The sequence below is a fragment of the Gallus gallus genome, chromosome 4 (assembly GCF_016699485.2).
Source record: "Gallus gallus isolate bGalGal1 chromosome 4, bGalGal1.mat.broiler.GRCg7b, whole genome shotgun sequence".
NCBI classification, from domain to species: domain Eukaryota; kingdom Metazoa; phylum Chordata; class Aves; order Galliformes; family Phasianidae; genus Gallus; species Gallus gallus.
This window is the reverse complement of record NC_052535.1, coordinates 68413633-68436745: the sequence shown is the minus strand read 5'-3', so window position 1 is coordinate 68436745 and position 23113 is coordinate 68413633. Positions and strand designations below refer to the sequence as shown.

General features: G+C 43.6%; 1 protein-coding gene across 9 annotated transcripts in view; it reads right to left on the bottom strand.

Moving 5' to 3' along the window:
* Nucleotides 1-23113, bottom strand: part of RBM47 (RNA binding motif protein 47) — a 75635-nt gene that overhangs the window by 20548 nt on the left and 31974 nt on the right. The window contains exons 1-2 of one of the 9 annotated variants that reach the window (XM_046940916.1): nucleotides 22062-22109; nucleotides 7003-7101 (exon numbers count right to left, since the gene is read on the bottom strand). The exons of 6 other annotated variants lie outside the window; for them this stretch is intronic. The gene's annotated coding sequence lies outside the window, so the exon portion shown is untranslated. Of the gene's footprint in view, nucleotides 1-7002; nucleotides 7102-21413; nucleotides 22110-23113 lie in introns of those variants that run through there. 2 more of the 9 variants (XM_046940919.1, XM_004936107.5) reach the window with 2 other exon arrangements.

Sequence of the window (23113 nt, the reverse complement as noted above, 5' to 3'; positions counted from 1 at the left end):
AGACTGGCTCTAGAAAGGGCCACCCAGGCTGTGCCATGACCCTGGAGCGATGGCTTAGAAAGGAAGGGTATTGCAAGGAGGAGCGGGAGCCATTTCTCTCAAGGTTTCAAGTGATCCCAAAGTGCAGAGCTCATCAAGAGGCTACACATGGTTTATTTTTGAGTGGCTTCACTCAAGATCTAGGGCTTGGCCTGATTACTGGGGTAGTTTTGTGTAGTGGGATAGCTGGAAGATTCCATGAATTCTCCTTAAAAAGAATGTAGTTACAGTGCATCCACATTTAATCACATTTGTAGCAAGCTAAAAATCAAAAGCTGCTTGGCTAAACGATCTGTATATACATGCACGCATGCACATGCATACTGTCCTATATTCCTACAAAACTACCTACCCTACCTACCAGTAATCTTAACAACAAGCTTGCAGTTTGGTTGTTCTTTAGCTGGTGTTCCTGTCTTCTGTCTCTCCTTTGTCTAAAAAGCAAAGCTCATTCCAAAGCTCTCGTGAAGCAGCGTGCAGCCAGCAGCACCAAGACATCCTTGTGAAGAAAGAGAAGTGTCTGAACCTCTCAAGGACAGACTGCACAAAGGTGGATTCTGTAGGAGGAAGTGCTGTCAGATGGTATTGGTCCTTCGTAATTATTTGTCCTCATCGATTGAGTGGCTTAGTCAGGCCATGCCAAACTTAGAGACATCTTTATAGTACAGGTTCAGAGGTTCTTCAAGACAGAAAGGGGATAGAGGAGTCAAAGAATATAGAAAGAACAGCTAAAAAGGTTAGAAGGTTCCATGCAGGAGAGAGGAATTCAGAGGACAACAAAGACTGGCAAAAGAAGCATCACTGTGATAGTTGCTGGGAGCAAACCCAAATGGCGATTGCCGGCAGTCTGCTCTGACTTTTAGACTTGTTTATCCACAGCACTGCAGCCACGGTGTGTTAGGCACTGTACAAACACACCTGCAGCCCGGATCCTGGTCCCAAAATGCCTGCAGCCCAAGTGCCTGCATAGGTCATTTATCTTCAGAATTCTTCTCTGCAAACATAACTCATTTGTCACTTGCTCTGCAGGCAGGGAAGCTGCCACATGAAAATTCGGTGATTTGCCCATGACTGTAGAGAGAATCAGTCTCAAATCTGGGGTTAAAATCCAGGAGAGTCTGCCAAAATCAGTCCCATGCTTCAGTCTCGTGAATGTATGTAGGGATGCGAGTATAAACGGCATTTAGCTGGTATAAACTCACAGAACTCCCTTCAACCACATTATTGTCTTTTTTAAGTCACTGTTTTTCTCTTGACTTCACATTTTTTCTGTTGGAAAACAAGCTGATCTTAACTTTTAACTAGGAGCATTACAAAGTGAATCCTATCACTTGAATGCACAGAGAAGAGTAGTAAGTGGACTGAGAATGCACTCCTGCTGGCAGGTGATGGGCTAATATGCAGTACGCTCACTTTCAGAAGGCGCTTCAACATACCATGTGAATCAGGAATGTGTAGGGAGGTGGCTCAAACTCTTGGCTTTCCTTCTACACTTTCACTTTTAGCTCCAGCTTGTTCATTTCCAAGATCTGCCCCCACTAACATGTAAAGTAGTGAAAATCAGCAGATCGGGTATTCTCAGTGGCAGAAGCTGAAAATAAGTTATTTGGTCTTGCAAGCTGTTTTTAGTGGGAACCTAAGAAAGTTGGGCAGAATTGTGCAAGTTTTTATCTGTGTATCCACCAGCTTTCCCTGCATTATGCACCCCTTGGCTTCATACACACCATTCATAGTGATTATATGACTTTCTACATGCCTCTTTATGACTCTGGCATCATGAGAGGGATACATCTAAGCCAGAGTGAAAAAGGGTTAACAGCACAGGCATCCCAGTGGAATGGAGGATACTTTTTGTGTGTGCAAGCACGCTCCCCTCCTCATACAGCACCACTGAGCTGCTATAGGAACAGAGGCATATCTTGCCTCCTAATTTACAGATTGATTCAATGATAGTGTCACCCTCCACTACAGTACTATCATAAAGATGTAATTGTTTCCTCTTTTTGATGATTGACAGCTAAGCAGGGGCAAAATCTCATGTGGATGGAAACAGTACAGAGAAGGGTCCATAGCATCTGGGCTATGCTTTCTTTCCAAAAGATTTTCTATTTCCTCTCACGCTTTCCTGCATGGGATTATATGTGAAAAGCTTTCCCTAAATAATTGTTCTGAATGCTGTGAAAGAAAAAACTGGATATTTGGGAAAAAAAAAAGTGAGATGCACTGGAATGTTCTGATGAGTATCAGATGAGGACTGCTTCCCGATGCAAAAAAAGGTCTTCAAGGAGACTGTGGGCTTTCCCTCACCTGTCCTTTCTAGGAACAGATACATGCTCTTGCTTCTGCTAATTGGGTGTGTTCCATGTGATGAAAAGCCCTACTGAAGTACTGGTAGTGCTTTTCTGGGATTTTTACAAAGATCAAACTCCAGTGCTTTCTGAGACTGATCACAGGCTTGTCATTTTGTTGGAGAGGGTCTTTAACTGGGTGAGAGCTAGTGTTTTTGATGAGCATGGTAGGAAACAGGCTTTCAGGAAGCATTTCAGGTTGGCAGCATGGCATCCTGTGATGATGCAGATGTGAGAACATGAAAGGAGTAGGGACAGTAGGGAGTGAACAGAGGGTTGAATTTTATGGTCACATTTGGTCTTCAGAGACTACTTAGAAATTGCACTGTAATGAAAAGGGAATGTGCCAGGTGAAACATTTCACCAAAAGGACACACAAATTTAAGAGCAACCCACAAGGTCTCTGAGAAGTCTTTACAATTTATCAGTATATTCACATATGTGCTCTACGTCAGCCACAGTACAGCCACACACAAAAAATTAGGATGATAGAATCATAGAGTGGCTTAGGTTGAAGGTAACCTTAAAGATCACCTAGTTCCTACCCCCTGCCATGGGCACAGTTGTCAACCACTAGATCACAGGACCTCATAACATCAACACTAACAGCCTCTTTTTCCTTTTCTCCCCTTCCTTTTCTTTCTTTTCCTTGTCTTTTTAACAAAACCCTTTTGTGTTTGGTCTAGCAGGTTCCCTCAGGTTTGCGGAGCCATTTTATTGCCCATTTGAATGTTTAATGACAGAACAGCACTTTATTGAAATGAGTAACATGTTATTTTGCTCTCATTCTTACGCAAGGTGAGCATGCAAACACACTTCTCCATTTCCTGACTTAAAGCTGATTCAGTCCAGAAATTGGTAAGATAGTTCAGAGAACATGCAGCCCCTAGTAGGTACCAAAACATTTTTCTCATTTATTAAGGATGGATCATATGTAACACTCAAACACACATACATTATATGTCTCAAAACAGCTTTACTACATCATCTCAAGAGGTTTTCCGAGGTGCTCAGGCACCCAAGCATGCGCTCAGAGACAACAATTTTCCAGGTTCTCTAAGACTGAAACTGTCTCAGTGTGTAACCCATGTCAGTTCTTTGGCCTTTATCTTGTCACTGGGAGCTTGGAAAATGCCCTTGCACAGGCAGGCTCTCCTTGTTTGCCAGCCCTGGCCACTTCCCATGTCCCCACTGCAGAGGACAATGTCACAGCCCAGGAGGTGGAGTCTCACCAGGAAAATTGTCTCTGATTTTAACCAGAAGCTTTTCCCAGATAAGAACTACAGTCCTTGGAGGTGCTCTTAAATGCAACGTCACCCCACACAAGCCTGGCAGATTCCTGGAGAGCAGCAGTTGCAAATCCTGCTGCTGCTAGGACAAGGTGCTGTGTGGTCACAGGCTGAGGACAGCTGAACTGATGACGTAGGAGGTAGGATTCTCTCTGGGACCTGCCAAGGAGAGGCTTGCAGAGTTGTGCAGGTGGCCACAACATGATTTCCCCTTTTGTGTTTTAATCTCAGATGTCTCTGGTTCATGGGCAGCCAGAGTTGCCCTGATAACCTGAACTGTTTCTATACAGAGTTTGTGTTTCATTTTAGCAAACACTTGTTATTGCTTTCAATTAGGACACAGAAAGAAAGAAAGAAAGAAAGAAAGAAAGAAAGAAAGAAAGAAAGAAAGAAAGAAAGAAAGAAAGAAAGAAAGAAAGAAAGAAAGAAAGAAAGAAAGAAAGAAAGAAAGAAAGAAAGAAAGAAAGAAAGAAAGAAAGAGAGAAAGAGAGAAAGAGAGAGAAAGAAACAAAGAAACAGAAACAAAGAAGGAATGAAAGAAAGAAGGAATGAAAGAAAGAAAGAGAGAGAAAGAAAGGAAGAAAGAAAGAGAAAGGAAGAAAGGAAGAAAGGAAGAAAGAAAGAGAGAAAGAGAGAAAGAAAGAAAAAGAAGGAAAAAAAGAGAAAGAAAAGAAAGAAAGAAAGAAAGAGAAAGAAAGAAAGAAAGAAAGAAAGAAACCATTAAAACCCAAAGAGCTTCTATATCACCACAACCATTACATTTCTGTAGGATATTTGCTTTCCAGTAAAATAAATACAGGTTGGGTTCTGGATAGACATATCTACAAGGGAGATTAATTCGATAATTGCTTTTTGGTCCCTTGGTAAATAAAACACTCTATGGGAAAAAGGTTTAGCACTCACCAGCCTGATGTGGCTGCTTGAGACCATTTCACAGCATACATTATAAATTGGTGATGCCAGTTTAAGGGCCCAGTGCATCCTCCCCAGAAGCACACTGTGCACCTTTCCTCACCTTTCTATTGCTGTCACAACATTTGTGTGGCCACACCATGCACACACACTGCTTGCCTGCTTTCATTAGTTCCTGGCTTTTACATTACAGCAGAAGTGACGTGTCACGGAATGCTGATACGTTGCCAAGAGTACAGAATGTGAGTTAAGCAGAGTCTGCGCTCCTATCTGCACAGAAGGCATCATTACTGGAGAAGTCTTAGTGTTAAACAGATGAGCTTTATTTCAGAGTTAGAATGAACTGCATTTCTTATGGTAGAACACTGATGTGACCAAGTCACGTTAAAATCTATCTTGGGGCTAAGAGATGATGACAGACCCAGACACCTGGCCTCTGATGCTGGGGTGCCAGGGAGGTTGAGGAGAGCTCCTAGTGACAGCGTGTACTATGGCAGGCCAGAAGTGCTGTTTCACCTCCTGGTACCTCATCACAACGCACTTTGTCCACATGGCCAAGTGTGGATCTGCTTGCTCCTCCCCACAGCAGCCTCTGGCCTGCTCCTCCCCACCCACCACCTACCAGAGCCAGGCTGCAGGTTTGCAGGCCAGAGCTGTATCAGAAACTCCATTCCCAAGATTCCTTTGGTTTTAAGGACTACAACCAAAAGTACTCTACTGCAAGAATAAGATTGGCTTCTACAGTGGAGGAATTAGGATGGGTTTGCCCATCTATCAGCAGTTACTTCACCAAACCTGCACTATGCAGCCTGAGAGCTACATCCCTACAGAGCCACTTACGTGGCACAGAAATGCTAGTATAACTCCAGGGATGAACTTTGCAACCCTGCTGTGAAACCACCCCCTGTAACCAAACACACTCCAAAAGTAGAAGAGCACTTTCACCTCCATGGCTGCACCCGCAATGGGGCCCACCACTGGCATGGCCTTGTTGGCAGGTCATACCTCTAACAACCAGAGCTGCCCCAGGTCACCTTGCTGGGTAGAACTGCCCTAATTAAACTTGAAAGCGCTCAAGGACTGTGTTAATGGGCAGTGGTAACCAAACCTCACCGTATGGTGATTTTTTTATGGGACTACACTTCTGCTGTAAAACACTTCGCTCTCAAAGAAAGACCCAAGAGAGCTGTTGACATAACTTACCTCTACAGATATTTGACAAGATAAAACAAGCAAAGTGTCTGTGATTTCAAGGCCAATAATAGCTGAAATGGTTAGGAATGAGAAGAATGGTCTGAATGGTGTAATTACTAAATCCATTAGTAAGTTGTTCCTTCCCTTCCTTGCTTAAGAAAATGCTTCTACAGTGACCTAGGATCTTGTGTCACTCACAGAGCTTAAGTTGGAAGTATATCCCATCCAGGACACACCAAATCCCTGCATTTTCTATTACTAATGGAAAGTTTGTATTTTAAAGAGGGCATTTTGTATTCTTTGTATTTTAAAGAGGGCATTTCCAAACTGGCATTAATCACATACTTGGGGTTAGACTCAGAAGCTATGTGAAAAAGTTCTTAGATAGCAAGAAGCATTTTCTTTGGCTAAAGGAGGGGTTAGAGGGACAAAATGAGCTCTTCTGAGCAACACCTGTACCCTCAGCTCTGCTCTGTTTGATGTCTCGTATTTCTTGTCTCCTGCAGGGTGGATACCTGTAGAACCTAGCCCACTCACATATTGGTACCTAGGGCTGTACCCCCTCTCCTTCATCGTACCAAAATTTCTTGAGCCTCTACCCAGTCCCCTTGGGCTCTGCGCCTTCATCTGTACATGGAAACATACAGAACTTGGCTTTGGGACTGTGCGGTTACATTATTAATTGATCACATGCTCCTTGAAAGTGTTTTAGGTCATCCGACTTGCACTGCCCTGGGCACAGTCTCAAAGAGAATGGGGCAGGGACTGCCCAGGGTAGGTGATGCGGGTGTACCCGCTTTGTTTCTGGGGGAAGGAGAAGACTTCCATTACAAATATTGTGTACTGTGCTGCTCTTCTGTCCAGGGAAGAGACCCTGGCATGTTTTATTCATTAGTAGAGATGTAACTGATGGGAACTACTGTCCTTGGCTCTTGGACATAAATAATATTCACCATGCATCTGAGACCATAGCTGTTTGCCAGGTAGCATTTGCAATTATACAGGAAATGGCAGTTTGTAACCAGGTGATAAATGACCTTAATATCAGAGAGATACTCCCTCTTCTGAAGAACTAGCTAAAATCTCAGGAACAAAAAGGGCAGTGATTTTTTTACCCTTTACCCTTTTCACAAATATACAAGGTAAATTTTTAAAGGGAACATATTTAATTAGTGAAAATTGCTACAGTCTGCATGCATCTGAGATGGTTGAAATCTGACCTTTCTATGGTGTGTGTTATCTTCAGAGCACCACTGAAGGTAGGCAGAGATCTGCATTTGAAGACATTTCTCTTCCTTCTATGTTACTGGAGACTATTCCTAAAGAAAAAGGAAGGTGTTTTTGTGCAAGCTGTTCCAGTCTTACCCAATCTGACTCAATAACATGATTTACCATGGAATCTCTGAATGTGGACACATTGTCTAAAGTGCAGATTAATGTAGCAACTAGCAGATTGTCACCTGTGCATCACCTGTCCAACTACTTAGAATTCCATATCACCTCTAAGGTCTGGACACCTCTCATATGTATTAAAATTAAAAGAAGATATTTTCTATCTACAAAAGAAATTAGCTGCTTGGCTTTAGGGGTGCCTGTGAGGACCTGGTCAAATTTTGATTGGTGGAAATTTTATTAATGTGAATTAAGCCAACTCATTCTTAGTGCCACATCATCATGATTGACATAATGTTGACATCATGTTTGACACTGATGCTACATCAATGATTTGTTTCTCATATGTTTCACATTATGAAACCGGTGACATGCATAAGATAGCGCATTCCAAGAAAATACAGATGAAGTGACCGGGTGATGAAGTATCTGCATTTTGAACTTTGTTCTTTGTAAAAGAACAAAAGAAAAAGCATGATGCTCTGGGAAAGGTTAGCCCTTCACACTGCAGAGGTGAGCTGGACCGGCCCTGAGTCATTTCCACACACACTAACAGTAGTATAATTTCAGTGCTTCCTGCAGTGGAGCTGGAAGGCAGTACATTTTAAACTAATGAAGGAAAGCCATCTATCATGAACCTTACTGCTACCAGATAGAACCAAGGACAGGAGCCTCCCAGTGACTGGCAGTTTCTAATGAAGACGTTCAGATGCACTTGGAGTATAGTCAGCTTCAAGACAGAAACAATGTTTCTAAGATCTAAAGCAGTCTCTTGTATTTGGTGGTTAGGATGACAGACTTCTTTAAAAGAAGGATTTTCTACAATCACTCCTCTTTCAGTGATGGCACCATTTGGTAGGACTGGTCACTGGACAGTGGAGTCACTGATCAGGCTCCCTGTGGCATAGTCTGCATCTTCACTAAAGCTATAGCAAATGTAACCACAGCCATAACATCCCCTGAAGAATGGTGCCTGAACACAGCCTACGGCTGCTCCTTGGCTGCTCAGCAGCAGCAGGCTTGTGACCCATGCAGGGCTACCATGGGACTGGAGGTGGGGTGAGCAGCCAGGCCGTGGTGTGCACGGTACCACCACGTCGTGGTATCCTCAGCACCCAGCCTGAATGCAGCTTTGAGACCTCAGCCACAGAGAGGTCTTCTTAGGACAAAGAGAAACAACAAGACTCATACACGCTCTTCCACTGAAATTATCATTGCAGCCACTGAATGATGACCAGAGCCACTTTACAAAAGGTTCTTCCCTGAGTACACTGTGATCATGTTTCACTGAGAACAACCAGCATCTCTCCTACCCCAGCTGGCCAAAGGTCAGCATGTTGAAGTGAGCCGAGTCCAGCCGCAACTCACAGTGAAACGCCTAAAGCCATTCCACCTTACCACAGGCACTCCTGAAGTAAAGCTTCTGTGAAAATCCGAGCTCACAGGTGTTGGCTGCTTCAACATTTTAAAATTGGAAAGGGAGGGAAAATGCATTTCTGCACAGTTCTTTGTCACCGTGACAAGAAGGCAATGAATATACCTCATTGTCTTTGCATAGGAGATAATTTCCCTGTTTGCTTATAATTCCCATGACTCTCTTGAACGTTCTTCCTGTTTGTGATGAACACTTGGTGCTCTCAGTCTGGTTTTCTAAAAACAGTCACGTGCCCCACCACAGGCATACAAAACTGCACCATGCCTGCCAGTCTCATTCTCCCTGTTTATAACTTTCAGACCTGCTGGCCAGCTTCATGAAAACCAGGGCTAAATCTAAGGAATGCAATTTGTTTCTGCCTAAGCGAGAGCTTGTTTTGGCTGGGCTACTGCATGCCCTGAGAGGCAGTGTCCGGCCATGCTGAGTGACATGGAGCCCCAGCAGCCTCCAGAGCTGCTCAGCTGAAGAGGGAGGGGTACAGGAAAGAGCAAGGGAGGAAAACAAAGGGAGGGAGGATGGGACAAGCTGGGGACACAGGACAGGGCTGGAATTGCTCTGCATTCCTACAGTAGCACTGTAGAAAACCAGACTTAATAAATTCTTATATTCATAGATCACCCAATTATAATGATGTTAAATCCTTCAGTCCTTGTCTGTCAAGTTCACACTGAGATAAGAAGGAGCTAAGCATGATCAAGGCCTTTGCAAACTCCCCAAGTGCCTAGGTATTGGTCCAAGGAAGTCTGACTTAAAATGGCAACATATTAAAAAACAAAACAAAACAACACAGAAATTCTATCTTTCAGACACAAAGTTTAACCATTACATTGCCCAACTACCAGTTGTTTTTTGTAACAGTGGCTAATTTTAAGGCAATAATAACAAAGGAGACATATTCAGAAAGAACTGACCTAATCAAACAGTAAGAAACACCTGGAACAGTAAGAACAGTGGAACAGGTTGCTTAGCAAAGCTGTGGGTGCCCCCTACCTGATAGCATTCAAGGTCAGGTTGGATGGGGCTTTGAGCAACCTGGTCTAGAGGGAGGTGTCCCTGCCTATAGCAGGGGGTTGGAACTAGAAGGTCTTAAAGGTCCCCTCCAGCCCAATCCATTCTGTGATTCTATGACAAGTAGAAATCCGAAGAGTGAGAGATATCCTTAATGAGAATGTATAAGGAACAATCCCACTAGTTGCCTGGCTGGTGTGTTGGAAACCCCTGAAAGTGAACGTGCAGTGCACTGTTGTATATTTATATCTGCAAAAGGGAAGGCCAGTTTATTTATTACCCCATTATTGGGCTTTGTGGCTGATGTTTTTATTCTCAAAAGCAGCAAAAGCACCAAAGCAATGTATTGTTTAATACCAAACAATGTTCTTGTTTCTCATCAGGACAGGGAAGCCAATGCTTGCTCAACTGTACAGCCAGAATGAATATAACCATAAATTTAGACTGGGCTTATCAAAGGAAATAAGGAACCACGTGAAAACAAGGGAAAATTTATAATAGGAGCAGGGAGAATCTATCACTACCCGTCAAGAGTGTTCCTAAGTGCCTGTCAGACTGGGAGTGCAATGTTTCAGAAACTCTGTTGTGAATGCATGGCTCAGAAAGAGGAACTGACAGCTGGAGATTTGCTGTGGGGAAGACGAATGCGTTGCGTTTCAGTGGCAGAGCTGCAGGGCAAGAGCCCTGGGTGCTGTAGTCAGAATGTATGCTGCTCTGGGGTTCTCATCCTCCTGACTGCTTTGGAGCGGTTATTATGGTTTAGCCCAGAAATTACAGACTGCACACGAAAGTTTAATTAAAACTGAGAGTTCTTCTCAACACTTTTGTTTCTAATCATGCATACTTTCCACCCAAACTGTGTTTTGGTTTTAAAAAAATCCCAACCAGTCACAACGTAACCCCCTACCTCGCTCTTGTCTCTTGTGGAGGAGCTGCAGGGCAGATACTCCCTTCTGAGGGAAGATCACATTTATTTCTAGAAGGGAGAGCGATGTGGGTCACACTGTGCTCTCACGGAGCGTAGCTCTGGAGGAGAACATGGCTGGAGGCAGTCCAAGAGCATTTCCACCCCAAACAGGAGGCCGGTTCAGCTGCCTGGCTCAAGCCAGTTAGATCCACTGAAGCTTGAAAGCTTCACCAGCAGAGGAAGGACTGCTGGACTGCTGCTGTGCTGCAGCTTCTTTTGGCTTGGAGAAAGATCACAGAAGAGGGTACACGTCCTTTCCATTGCCTCTGTTGGGGAAATGCTTTTCACACTCTGGTCCCTGGTCCCATACACTCTGATTGTCTGCACCATGCTCAGTTCTGCAGGTCACGCTATGCCCTGGTCTGCTGAGCACCCACGCTGTATAAATGTCTGTTTTTGAGTCCTCTTTTGGATGGAACCAACTAGTTCTTCCTGAAACAAAGCCCAGATGTGGCTCCATCAACAAGAAAAATGGATTAGGCTGTGCCAGGCATGGTTCCCTGACCTGATGCAGCATCTGCATGCTCAGATGTCCCTACATGATTCTATTCTGTGTCCCAAACACATACCCCCAGTTTCGTGACACTCCTCTGCTATGCTTCAGGTGGTGAGAGCTAATCAAAAGCATACAAGAAAAGCTAATTAAACCTTAGGACTAGGAAGAACATCACAGGTGCTAGAGAAGTCCCAGGACAAGCATCTTACGGATGAGACAGCCTGCTCTGGAGGAGTTAACAGAGCAGGGACCATGTACCACTCATGCAGAAGAGATAGCAGCTCACAGTGGGAACTGCTAGAAGATAAGGGGTGGTCTTGGTCATCACAGCCCTCTTCTTACCCTCATGAATCTGGTGAAGCAGTACAGATGGTTGTACAGCCAGGGGACTCTGCTGAGGCCATATTCTCCCCACAGGTTCGTACTCCAAAGTGGGAAGCAGTGACAGTCTCAGGGGTCACATTTGAGGCCAGCAGGCCTCTCACCCTCCAGCCTTGCAGCCCTCCTCAGCAGCAGCTCTTCTAGGCAGCATCTGATGCCTTGGGATAAACCATCTGTTAACTACGTTTTGTTTTCCCTTAGGCAATGCAGAACTTTTAGTATATGCAAGTGAAAGTTACTGGTTACAAAAGTTCTCCAAGCACAAATAGTATCCAGGAGGAGAAATAAATTTGGAAACTGGGGGTGCAAGCCACAGATGTTTGGCTCTCCTATCTCCAGGAGACTTTGTGTGATTCTGATGAAATCTGCCTCAAGCTCAGGGGAGGAAAAACTTACTCTCCTTTTGGTTGCTTAGAAGTGGAGCAGTGATCTGAAATTCGGGCATATAGCCAAGAGGTTATTTTAGTTGCAAATATAAAGAAACTCACATCTAACTCCCCGTCACTCAGTGTGATGACCTCATGCACACACTGTGCTCAAGGTAGCACTGCTAAGCCAAGCACCCAGAAGATGGTTTGCCCTTCTTCGGTGCCGTGTCCAGCACTGCCCACACAACTGCTGAAAACCAGCCCTACAAAACCAAGAAACCTGCTACAAAAGTGCACACACACTCAAACAGACACCTCATAGCACAGCCTGCAGCTGAGGGCGTCAAACCACTGACCACAACAATTTAAGTGCTATGCTATTACATCCAGCTTGTTCAGGAAAACATCCTGATGATAGCAGGTGAACGGGAAAGCTGTATTTCACAATCAGATTTTAACAAGGCGTTTTGCCTTGGGGATGGTAGGCTGTGCAGAAGAAACAGGTTATTGTACAAAGGCTCTGGGGTGGGAGGAAGAGCCATCCAACTGGCAGCTGACTGCACAGCTGTGTCTTGGGAACCTGGTTTGTTCACCCAGCGAATAGTTGGCTCACAGATTTCGGTGCAAGCAGTGGTTTAACATCCTGAAACCAGCAAGAAAGTGGAACGCTCTGAGGAAAAGCTTTGGCAGGCATATATTTAATGAGTCGGGATGTCCTGTTACCTGACTGCGTTTTACCCATGAGGAGCTATTTTAATTGCCAACTAATGATCTGAGAAACTGCAAAGGTTTGAGTGCTTCTCCTCCAGTACCAACCACCCAACACGGATAACATCTGTGTGCCCGGATGTGTTCTCCTCTGCGAGGCAGAGCTGCTCTCTCTCCACCCAACCCACCTGGTGATGGATGCGGGGATGGAGCCCTACACTCCCAGCCCTTTGCTGCTCACTTCCCTTTTTTCTGGGCCTGTGGCATGGGCCACATCTTCCTGGTGTTTGTGTCTGCTCTTTTTCACATGAGCAGCCAGAGGAAGTAGAGCATGGATCAGAAACATTTCCTGTTTGAAAGCTGACTTGAACAGATGCTCCAGTCTGATACATTCATTCTGGTGATGGTTTTCTTAAAAGAATCTCCCAGCTCCTTTATTCTACCCTACATTAATTTTCTTGAAAATAAATAAATAAAAACGGACCCTACCCACCTCTTACTGACAGAACTGAAAGGAAATTTATTCTCACTATAAATTAGCTATTTGACTAAAAACTGCTGCTCCCAAATACTGTCATGAGCAAATAGGAAAATCTACTGCACATAAAAGTACTGCCAATACTCATTTGAGACTTCAAAAAACTGCCCCCGGAGCTAAAATATTTAATAGTTTTAAAGCTGCTACACTAAAAAAAGTGATATTTTGCTTTTTCTTTTTTCTTTTCTTTTCTTTTTTTCTTTTTTCTTTTTTTTTTTTAATCAGGGCAAGTTTGATCTGGAATGGCCAAACTCCAGCTGCTGAACTATGTGCAATGGCCCCATCAGGAACTGCCATTATCTCTGATGCCTGCAGAAATTGGAGTACAGAGCATTAACTCTTGCAGGCAGAGCAAGAGGGGTTGCACTCATTGTCTTGCTTACAAATCTGTTTGTTTGATCCTTGCAGATGTTCCCCATCTCCCTTATGCAAACTTGTGGATCTTGCATGCTTATGGTCTGAGGGACACAGAACAGAGGTATTTTCAATTTCTCGCTTCCCTTATAAAAAAAACATGCCTGCCATCTTAACACAGGAACTATTGTAGGAGCTAGAAACCCTCTTTCTAAAATGATTTGGACTTCAGTACAACAACATTAGCTGAAAGTAATTTACATAATTGCAACTCTGGAGAAGCCAAGTTTAAACAAAATAGAAAACTGGATTGGGCCAGCAGAAAAATGAAAGAGAAGACACAGATCCTATCTCCCGGAGGCTGGCATGTTAGCACAATTCCAATTCCATAATGCTGTCGAATTTGGACTTCCTAAAACTCTGTCAAAGTCTGACATCTGCAAAACAATATTTTTCAATATATATATATTTTTTAATTTTTTTTACACACTTCCCCAGTACATTCAAGAACAAATCTGTCAGGCCTCAAAGTTCAGCTCTCTGATAAACTTGCATGCCAATTAGTAACTTGCCAAGCAGAGCAACCCTGGACTCTGGACACAAAGTGTAGCTGCACACACCTGGGGCTCACAAGGACCTCCCAGAGCCCCTTGGTCCATGCGAGTGAGCAGAAGGGCTGCCTGCTTCCAAAGGGGGGAAAGGGAAGAGCTCATGGAAACAGGAGTTCGCCAGTTTTGCTAACGGTCATCCAACACTCTAAGAGGGAACAATAATTCTGCGTACTTCTTTCAGCATAATTTCATACTGTCCTCTTTTTAACCTACTTCTTCATTATTATTATTATTATTATTTTTGCACAACGGACCATTAATTAGACTACCAAGCCAGTAAAATCATTAAGCAATTAAAAACAGTTTACATCACATCTATATTAACATTATTACAAAGTATTTCAGATTATAAATCAGACCCTACATGCCTCTCCCAAAATACAGACAAAGCTCCCAATAACCCCCATGTCATTACAGCCAACACACAGCAAAGCTTTCATTGTGCTTTCATGCTATCTTGAGGACACTCCCAAGTAATTCAATGATTTCTTTATTGAAACTTCCTTGTCTGAAATGCAAATGAAGATCAGAGCTGATCCTACAGTGCTAAATGAACACAAACTGACATACATTTTTGTCCCCCTAACCAGACTTAATTTCCATTCCTTCCCTCTATTCTTCCATAAAGGCACACGTCATCATTAAGTTAAAAATAAATCTCTTTCTGTACTTTGCTATCAAGACTTCTCATTTTTCATTTTTTTCCTCGAAGAAACAAATTCTTCATTTGGAAGTCATTTTCACTGTGCAGAAAGCAGTCACTTTGAAAATGGCTCAAAGCAAAGATTCATATAATGGCTTCGATTAGAAAAGACCCAAAAGACCATCGAGCTCCAATGCCCCGCCATGGGGAGGGATGCCAGCCACTAGATTAGCTACGTGTGTTACTCCAGTTAGTGACATTTACAGTATTTGTATCGAGCATCAGCACTAACTCACCAGCAATTTAAATCAAAATATTCCACGGCAGAAAATAGATAACTACCTAGAGCAAAAAAGCTTGGCACATACAATGGCACAATAATCTAGAGCTGTGCATGACTCCAGTTTCACTAGAGCTATCCGTAATTATGGCGATAGTAGAGAATCAGAAGGATGTTTTTTACCCCAGCTGATCAGGAATACATTTTTTCTATTCAGACTCATTGGAAAATACTTGTTTGTACTCCTTACACTGGAAAGGAAAAGAATACTCCTCAGCTATCTATATTATCTTATTATTAATACTATCGTTATTAAAATTGTTCTGATAATTAAAGACTGTTATATTTCCAGCAGAAAGTTACTGATGATGTTTCTTCACAATTCACACGTACAACACCAAGATTTCATTCTCCGTAACTTTTTGCACTGACATTGTTTTAATAGTTTCTTTGGCATTTTGGTTGAGAAAAGTGTTGTACTTCTTCAAATGACTGTCGAGTTCAGCTTTAAAGTTTCATGGCTGTGGTCACATTTCTCCTCATTTCTCCATTCCTAATGGAAACGATTGAGGCTGGGATCTCTCACCACCAACCTCCCACTTCCCAAGATATCTTGCTCTCTTGTGAACCTCACTGAGAGAGTCAGAAGAGGAAGATGGGAAAGAAACTGCACAGTACAAAATGGACCAGGAGGCATTTTGCTGATTTTAGGTTGAAAGCCTACGCTTCAGGGTGTGAGATAGGCAGCTCCTCCAACTTCCAGACTTCCTCTCTACCCTCTCCTCTCCATCTGTGTTGATGTTACCACCCATGGCATCTCAGTTTCGAAAAATATTTCTTTGCCTAGGGACTCACAACTGATGCACAGCTAAGCTTTATGTTTCAAGACTTACTGATGAGGAGTTTTAAGTAAAAATAAAGCAATGATAATACCTCTAGTAACCTCTACTCAATCTACTGCCCTCCATCCATGCTGATGGTACCCACCACCAAGTCACACCAATTTTTCTAGCAGCAACCCCAGGCATTCTTCCCACATTTCTACATAGGTGTGGTGTGTAGAGAGAGTTGGAGAGGTCCTTTGACACATCCTATCACTTCTTTGTACTGCAGCTTGAGCTTTCCCTTGGCTCCATTCGGAGTCATCCTTTCTGTTACATTTTGTGAAGGGGCCAGTCAGGTAGGGCTGTATCAGTTGTAGAATTTGCTCATAAGCACAACCTGATGAAGCTCCTTTGGCATGCAGTAATGGTTATGTAGTTCCCAAGGACAGTATTAGCAGGAACGAACACTATGCAAAACAGAGAAGTGTTTGCAAAATCAAGATATAGGCTATCAACCCCACTGATTAACACTAACAGATAGAGTAATCCCACTAAATTCAAGCTGGAACTGCCTACTCATCAACTTTGCACTGCTAAGTCTTTAATTTCTGAGATATTTATAAATTGTCTGCCTACACCAAGCTAACTACAGGTATGGTCTGAGCATCTTTGCGAGCTGTTCAAACGGAAGAACGTCATGATAAAGTGATGAATTGGCTGCCTCAAGTATTGTTTGGAGAAGTGCCATAGACCCCGTTAGAAAAAGCTCTTTCTGCACCTTACTGAATGTTAAGATAGCAGTTTTCCCTTCAAAGCATCCCCATTATTGTGGTGAAAGTATTTGGCTCAGTAAAGCTTGGCCTGATCCCAGCTGAAGTCTATCTAAGGGCTGCTTAGAGATCCAAGCAAGATGTGTACTTTTACTGGTGACCGTTATGAAAATAGATCACTGCTATACTGCCACGCTGTCTGATAATATCTTTGCAAGAGACAGGAAGAACCGGAATGATGAGTGTTCTTACAGCTCTTCAGAAAGGATGAAAAAGCCAGTAGAGGCTTCACACCTGTAAAACGTGGCTTCCTTCACTCAACAACCAAAAAAGACATGGGTTTGAAAAATTCGTTTTCCTTTTTAAGCCTAATATTAGATGCACAAGAGACAACCTGTGTACATCTAACTCAATTCAATCCAAGTATGAAAGTTAAATGTCTTTTCAGCTTTTGCTCAATATCTGCTGTTCCTCACTCTCATATCCTGAGAGATGCACTGAAACCCTGCATAAGATCATTAAAACCACAAGTTAGGATCCCTCAGCATGAGAATTGAGTCTTCTTTTAGTCAAGCATTTAGAAAAATATTTCTGCTGCAAGTATTGGTTACCATTTCTACTTTTGCCTGCCAGTGTGTAAGCAAATACAGTTTCTTATTGACGGTTGTTGTTAAATATTGGAAGAGAAACACTGTGACCCAGCAGTGTGGAGGCAGGGCTGCCATTCATTTGGATAGGTATGTTTAATCATCAACTACATGCTGCACTCTGATCTGGGCAACATCTGACTTCTGATGAGATCAAAAGTTATGAAAGTTACTACTGAGCAACAAAGTGCAAGAAGAAGTCTTTTCATTGGAAGAACACGTGGCAGGGAAGAAGAACTAAATCAAGATCTTAGTGCTCATTTCTCACTGACATCACTGGGAACTGCATACACATGCATTCAGCACAGAATAATTCTTGTAATTAAAATAATTAAAGTTACTTCATTTCAAGGAAATGATATTTCATATTCAGCTGTAATTCATGGGTTAAAACTGCGTTATTTTAGCAGGATTGAAAAGCTGAGGTTTCAATGCAGCACAGGTTTTTCTGCTCAGCTGGAAGTGTGCAAGTCTACATGCCTGCAATCACTGTCTTTTAAGGCTTGCACTTTACCTGATCATTTCATTCACTGCAACAGAAAGAGGAAAAACAGTTTAATGTCACAAAAATATGCTTCTGCAAACTGGCTCTGAAAAGCTCAATAGTTCCCCTTAGAAAACTCTTACTTCTACAAAAGGCACAAAACCCTCGGTAAAATTCACACTTCTGCCTTCAGGAAGTAAGTGAATTAGATGCTAATGGTTTAAGTTTCTCCTAGAGTAATGTGAAGGAGCTACTCCTGCCACGTGGGTGTTCTACAAGTAGACAGCTAGAGAAAAGCTTCTCCAGCACTCACGGACAGAAAAGTGTAGAACTGCATTGCTGTAGAAGAACTGAAGTTACTTCTAAGCTACTTCTGTCTCAAGCCCAAAACATTAGCAATTGCATTCTACAGTTGCTGTATCAGATGAAAAAAAAACAATGACTATGAATATCTCCACCTGGTGATGTCCTTAAAGAGGTCCAGCCCTGGGCAGGAGACAGAAAAGTACTCCTGGTCCCACCATCTCTGCTTACTGAGCAGCTGAACCCAAACTCCATGGCATGGGAGCCACATGTTTCCTCAGTGCTCCTTCCCAAGCTGGTCACTGACAGTCCTCACAGAGCTGCAGGATGTGGAAAGTGCACAGGCAGCCCTCTACAAGGGCACTGATCAGCACAGCTGTGAGCCAGGTAAGCCTGGCAGGACCAGGCACATCTCCTCCTTGGAGACCTTCAAAAGTCATCTGGACATGGTCTTGGGTACACTGTTGTGCGTGTTCCTGCTTGAGAGGACTAGAGGTCCCTGCCAACCTCAGCCATCCTCTTGCTCTGTGATTTTGTGACCAGGCTCACTTAGGAAAGATAATTTCAGGGGAGAAATGTCCAAGCTTTTCATGGCCCTGTTAAGCAGTTCTAGTTCTAATTATATGAAGATTTGTGTTTGGCAGCACTCATTATTTGCCATCCAAATATTGGTCAACTCTACAGAGAAAGCATCATTTCCCGCATAAGTTTCTGCAGAGATCGTTCACTTTCTAATATATCCCTTTACTCTGCCTATTTCTTCAAATGTAAAACCTTCTTCCTACCCATGAAGAGTTACCACAGTGCCGATTTGGAAAAGTGTCACCGTAAGGTCTTTGTAGAATCTGTGATGTTTTATTATGCATAAGTCTAGCATTAAAGTCTATGCCACAAGAATTCCCCTGAAGGGTGAAGACCAATTTCTTTCTAAACAGAATTTCTGGTAACAGCCCAGGCTAAGCATTTATCTGTCCTCTCCACTTTGTGTATTGAGAAAAAAGATTCCATAGACAAAGCATGATTCCTACTTCTTTCATCGTATTTACACAGGTTTAACTAACCAAGACCTGGTAAACTGCTCTGCTGGAAACGCAGTCCATGAAATGAAATCCACTCGCTCCATTTTAGCAAATAATAATATGTTATTATGTACAGCAGTGATCTAAGTTGCTTACAAGTTATAGATTATCAGATTGTCTAAAACACAAATGAAACATGTGCCACAAAACCAGTAGCAACGGAGCAGAACTGCTGAGGGCTCCCACTAGCACAGTCAGCTCTCTGATGAAAATTTGCTCAGATGTTTTGGAAAGAAACTAGCAGGGTTAGGTTAGACAGTGGTCCTGGGGACAGCCCTTCCCCAGACGAGGTGTTTGCAGTGGATTCTTCCATAATCCACCAGTGGGAAAGATGAGGGTATTTTCCACACAGAGAAAAGCATTTCCTACCTCTCTGACATAAACACGTGGCTCAGCCATCCCACTGAATGCCGCTGCATTGCTCCCTGCTGTCGCAGGCACACCACATGTGCAGTGCCACAACCATGGCTGTGTGTCAGGGGCATGGGGGATGTTAGCAGTCTTCTTGTAATTTGGTTCGCTGCTGATATCACAGTAATAATCCCTCAGACTGAACTAAAATTGTTGTAGGAGCAACACCTGTTTGAAGCTTAGTTTAGTCATAAAGCATGTGCTGCACTACCTTTTGCTCTGTTGCCTCTAAATTGTTATGGCCCCTGTGCCCTGAAACCTGCCTGTCTGATAACGTTTCTCCTTGACTCTTTGATTTGGAGGTGGAAAAGGGTTGGAGCTGCTCTGAAAGCAGTCTGTCGTTGTGCAAACAGGGCTCAAAGACTGAACAGATCTTGTCAGCTGTCCCATTCCTTCCATTTAAGCCACATAAGCTTCCTTACACTCACCAACTAGGACCTTATCATTGTATGAAAACAGATGAGATAACATTGTCATCACTTCTGTTTTAGATTTTCTTTTTTTCTTTTTTTTTCTTTCCTTTTTAAGCTCAGCCTCTGAGAGCTCTGAGGTAACAGTTGAACTCTTTCTTTAGTTACTGCAAAGGAAACTCCTACATCTCTCCAATTTACTGTCTAATACTGGGATCACTGATCCTGGGAGGAGAAAGCAAGAGTCACACACATGAAGATCACATACTTCAGTGATAATCAATGCTTTATCTCTAAGAATTCACCAACAAACTGAAGTTCTGTGCAGCCTTTACCAACAGTTTTCTTGAGTTATATTTCATTTCTTTACAGCAGATGTCTGTGGGAATCTGATTGCTTTGTTCTCCAGTAACTTTTCCCTGATCTTTTCTCAAGGAGATGGAGTGCTGCTAAGAATCGAAGTCACGCTTCACTTAGACTACTTTTAATAAAGTAAATGTGTTACTGCACTTCAGTGCAGCATAACACCACCACCAATTTACTGAGCATAAAAGAGTGTGTGATGTGCAAGCCCGGTCAGCAAACAGATCAAAAAAATCTGCCAGATCAGGGAGCGGGCAGCAAGCACAGCCACGACCTGACGCTGTCGCTCTTCATAAGAAGAAACTGAAAGCAAATGTATGAAAAAAACCTCTTTCCTTCACTTTGTTTTGCACACAAAACATGCTGCAGTTCCATTGTGAATACTGAATACACATCAGTCACTTTACACATAGCACGCTGTGAAAAATCCCCTTCAGGTTTACTTGATAGTCACCTGGGACGTGAAAGGTGATTTCTGGGAGCCATCATAGGTACTTATGTAAGAACAAATCCAAACCAGGAAATTACACATGGGAACAGATCCTGCATGGATGAATCAGCTTCCTCGGTGTGGTAAAAATGTTCAATCGCTGAATAAACTTAAAGCAATTATTTGAACCTACTTAGTTTCATCTCTCTCGGTAGCATACGCATAATATTTTACTGGGAACTTAAATCCTGACTTTTGTGTGTGTGTGTGTCTACTTTCTTGGAACATACGGATCACAAGGAAAAAGTCCTGGAAAAATTAGTCACTTAGCCTATATTTGCAAAGCTCCTTCAACTATCAGCAAGTATTTTTCAGCGTGAGTCACCAACCACATTCTTGCTAGTAATAATTTGGTTACACATTTTCTTCAGAAACTTCAATTCATTTTCTTGCTTGCTGGTTAGAAGATGAGCAGAAGCCAGCTGTCATGAACTTAATTAGAAAACCATGAATGAAGCACTCAAATGCGATGGCACAAGATTTCGTTTCAAATGAAGGCACAACAAAATCAAAACAACAAGCTGTTAACCAACCCAAGCATTAGATGACACGACACAGACAAATGTATCTGGCAAAAGAAAGCGACAAAGAACAGTGCTCTTCCCCACCCAAGCACTTCTCCCACCACAGATTTCTACCAGGGAAGTCTTTGGAAATCTTATAACTGACCTCTGTCTCCTTTTTGCTCCCGAAAACCAAGAGACGGTCAGCACAGCACAGTACCTGCGGAGAAGTCAGAGTGCTCCCGTGTGTGCTGGTGGCTGCCAGGCTCCCCTCTCGTTCTCGGGCAGCCCTGTACCTTCGCAGCCACGGCTTTGTGCACAGGTCAATGTTTTACCAGGCAGCCTCCGTCCCACCCGCCCTGCAAACACCATATGGGGACGTGGCGCTGGGAAGGTGGCCCCACTCCTACTGCCCTCTGCTCCCCCGGGAAAGCAAAGCACAGAGAGGGAAACCTGTTGAGTGGGAGTAAGTGTGCCACAGAAAAAGAAAAAAAAGGGCCCAAATAAATGCAGCTATTAATAGATAATTAATGGCAGGTAAGTCATGATAACCTTTCTCTGTATTGTTCTAACACTGCTTGCAAGCCTAGGCGTGCCAGGCTGAAAGCTGAGAGGGAGCAGGTAATTTATGGGAGTACACGAATTTCCAAATAAATCTTCAGCGTTAAGAGAGCAGGCATTCAAATTACAGCTAAAACTTCAAAAACAAAATGGCAGCAAGGAGACTTTTTGCTGTACCCTGAAACCGTAGTACAAAATAACACGGAGGGAGTCTGAACAGAAAAACAAGCAAAAGAAATACTCAGTGGTTTACCTTCAGGCAGAGTTGCTGCTCCTGTGCTTCAGCTGCTCGGGAGTGCCCAAAGTTAAAGCTCTACCAGCAATAACAGAGCTTTTACCTTCCCAGCAGGTTAACAATTACAAGCAGAGGACAGCAGAAACGGGCTGGCACCAGTGTGTGGTGCTGACAAGGTGCCACTGCCACTCCCTGTGAGGAGAGGGCAATTGCAGGACCTGGGAGGGCTCAGAGACCTGCCCCTGGGGTTGCTCCCAACATCAAATCACAGACTCTTTTGAATTGGAAGAAACCCTTAGAGGTCATCTAGTCCAAATCCCCTGCAGCGAACAGGGACACCTACAGCTATAACAGGGTGTTCAGAGCCCCGTCCAGCCTGACTTTGAATGTCTCCAAGGTCAGGGCATCCACCACATCTCAGGGCAATCTGTTCCAGTGCTTCACCACCCTTTCCATAAAAAGCTTCTTCCTTATATCCAACCAAGATCTCCCTTGTTTTAGATTGAAACCAGTTCCCCTTGTCCTATCACAACAGACTCTGCTAAAGTGTCTGTCCCCTTCTTTCTCATAGCCCCCTTTCAGACGCTGAAAGGCCGCTACCAGGTCTCCCCTGAACCTTCTCTTCTCCAGGCTGAACAGCCCCAGCTCCCTCAGCCTGTCCTTATAGGAGAGCTGTTCCGTCCCTTGGATCATTTTGTGGTCTTTGGATGCACTCCGACAGGTCCATGTCTCTCCTGTACTGAGGACTCCACATGTGGACACAGTACTCCAGGTGAGGCCTCACCAGCACAGAGTAGAGGGGCAGGGTCACCTCCCTCACCCTGCTGGCAGCGCTTCTTTTGATGCAGCCCTGGATGCAGTTGGCTTTCTGGGAATGGGCCTGAGGTTGCCTGGCCATGCTCAGTGACACTGGGCTGAAGGCTGCCAGCCAAATCTCATGAGGTTGGAGGGGCTGTCTCTGCTTGCTGTCATACTGCGCTGAACGATGGGTGGCAGGGGCACAGATAGACCCAGCTCCCCACACATGTGTGACACCGCAAGCACCAGCACCCAGACTCAAGCAGCAGTAT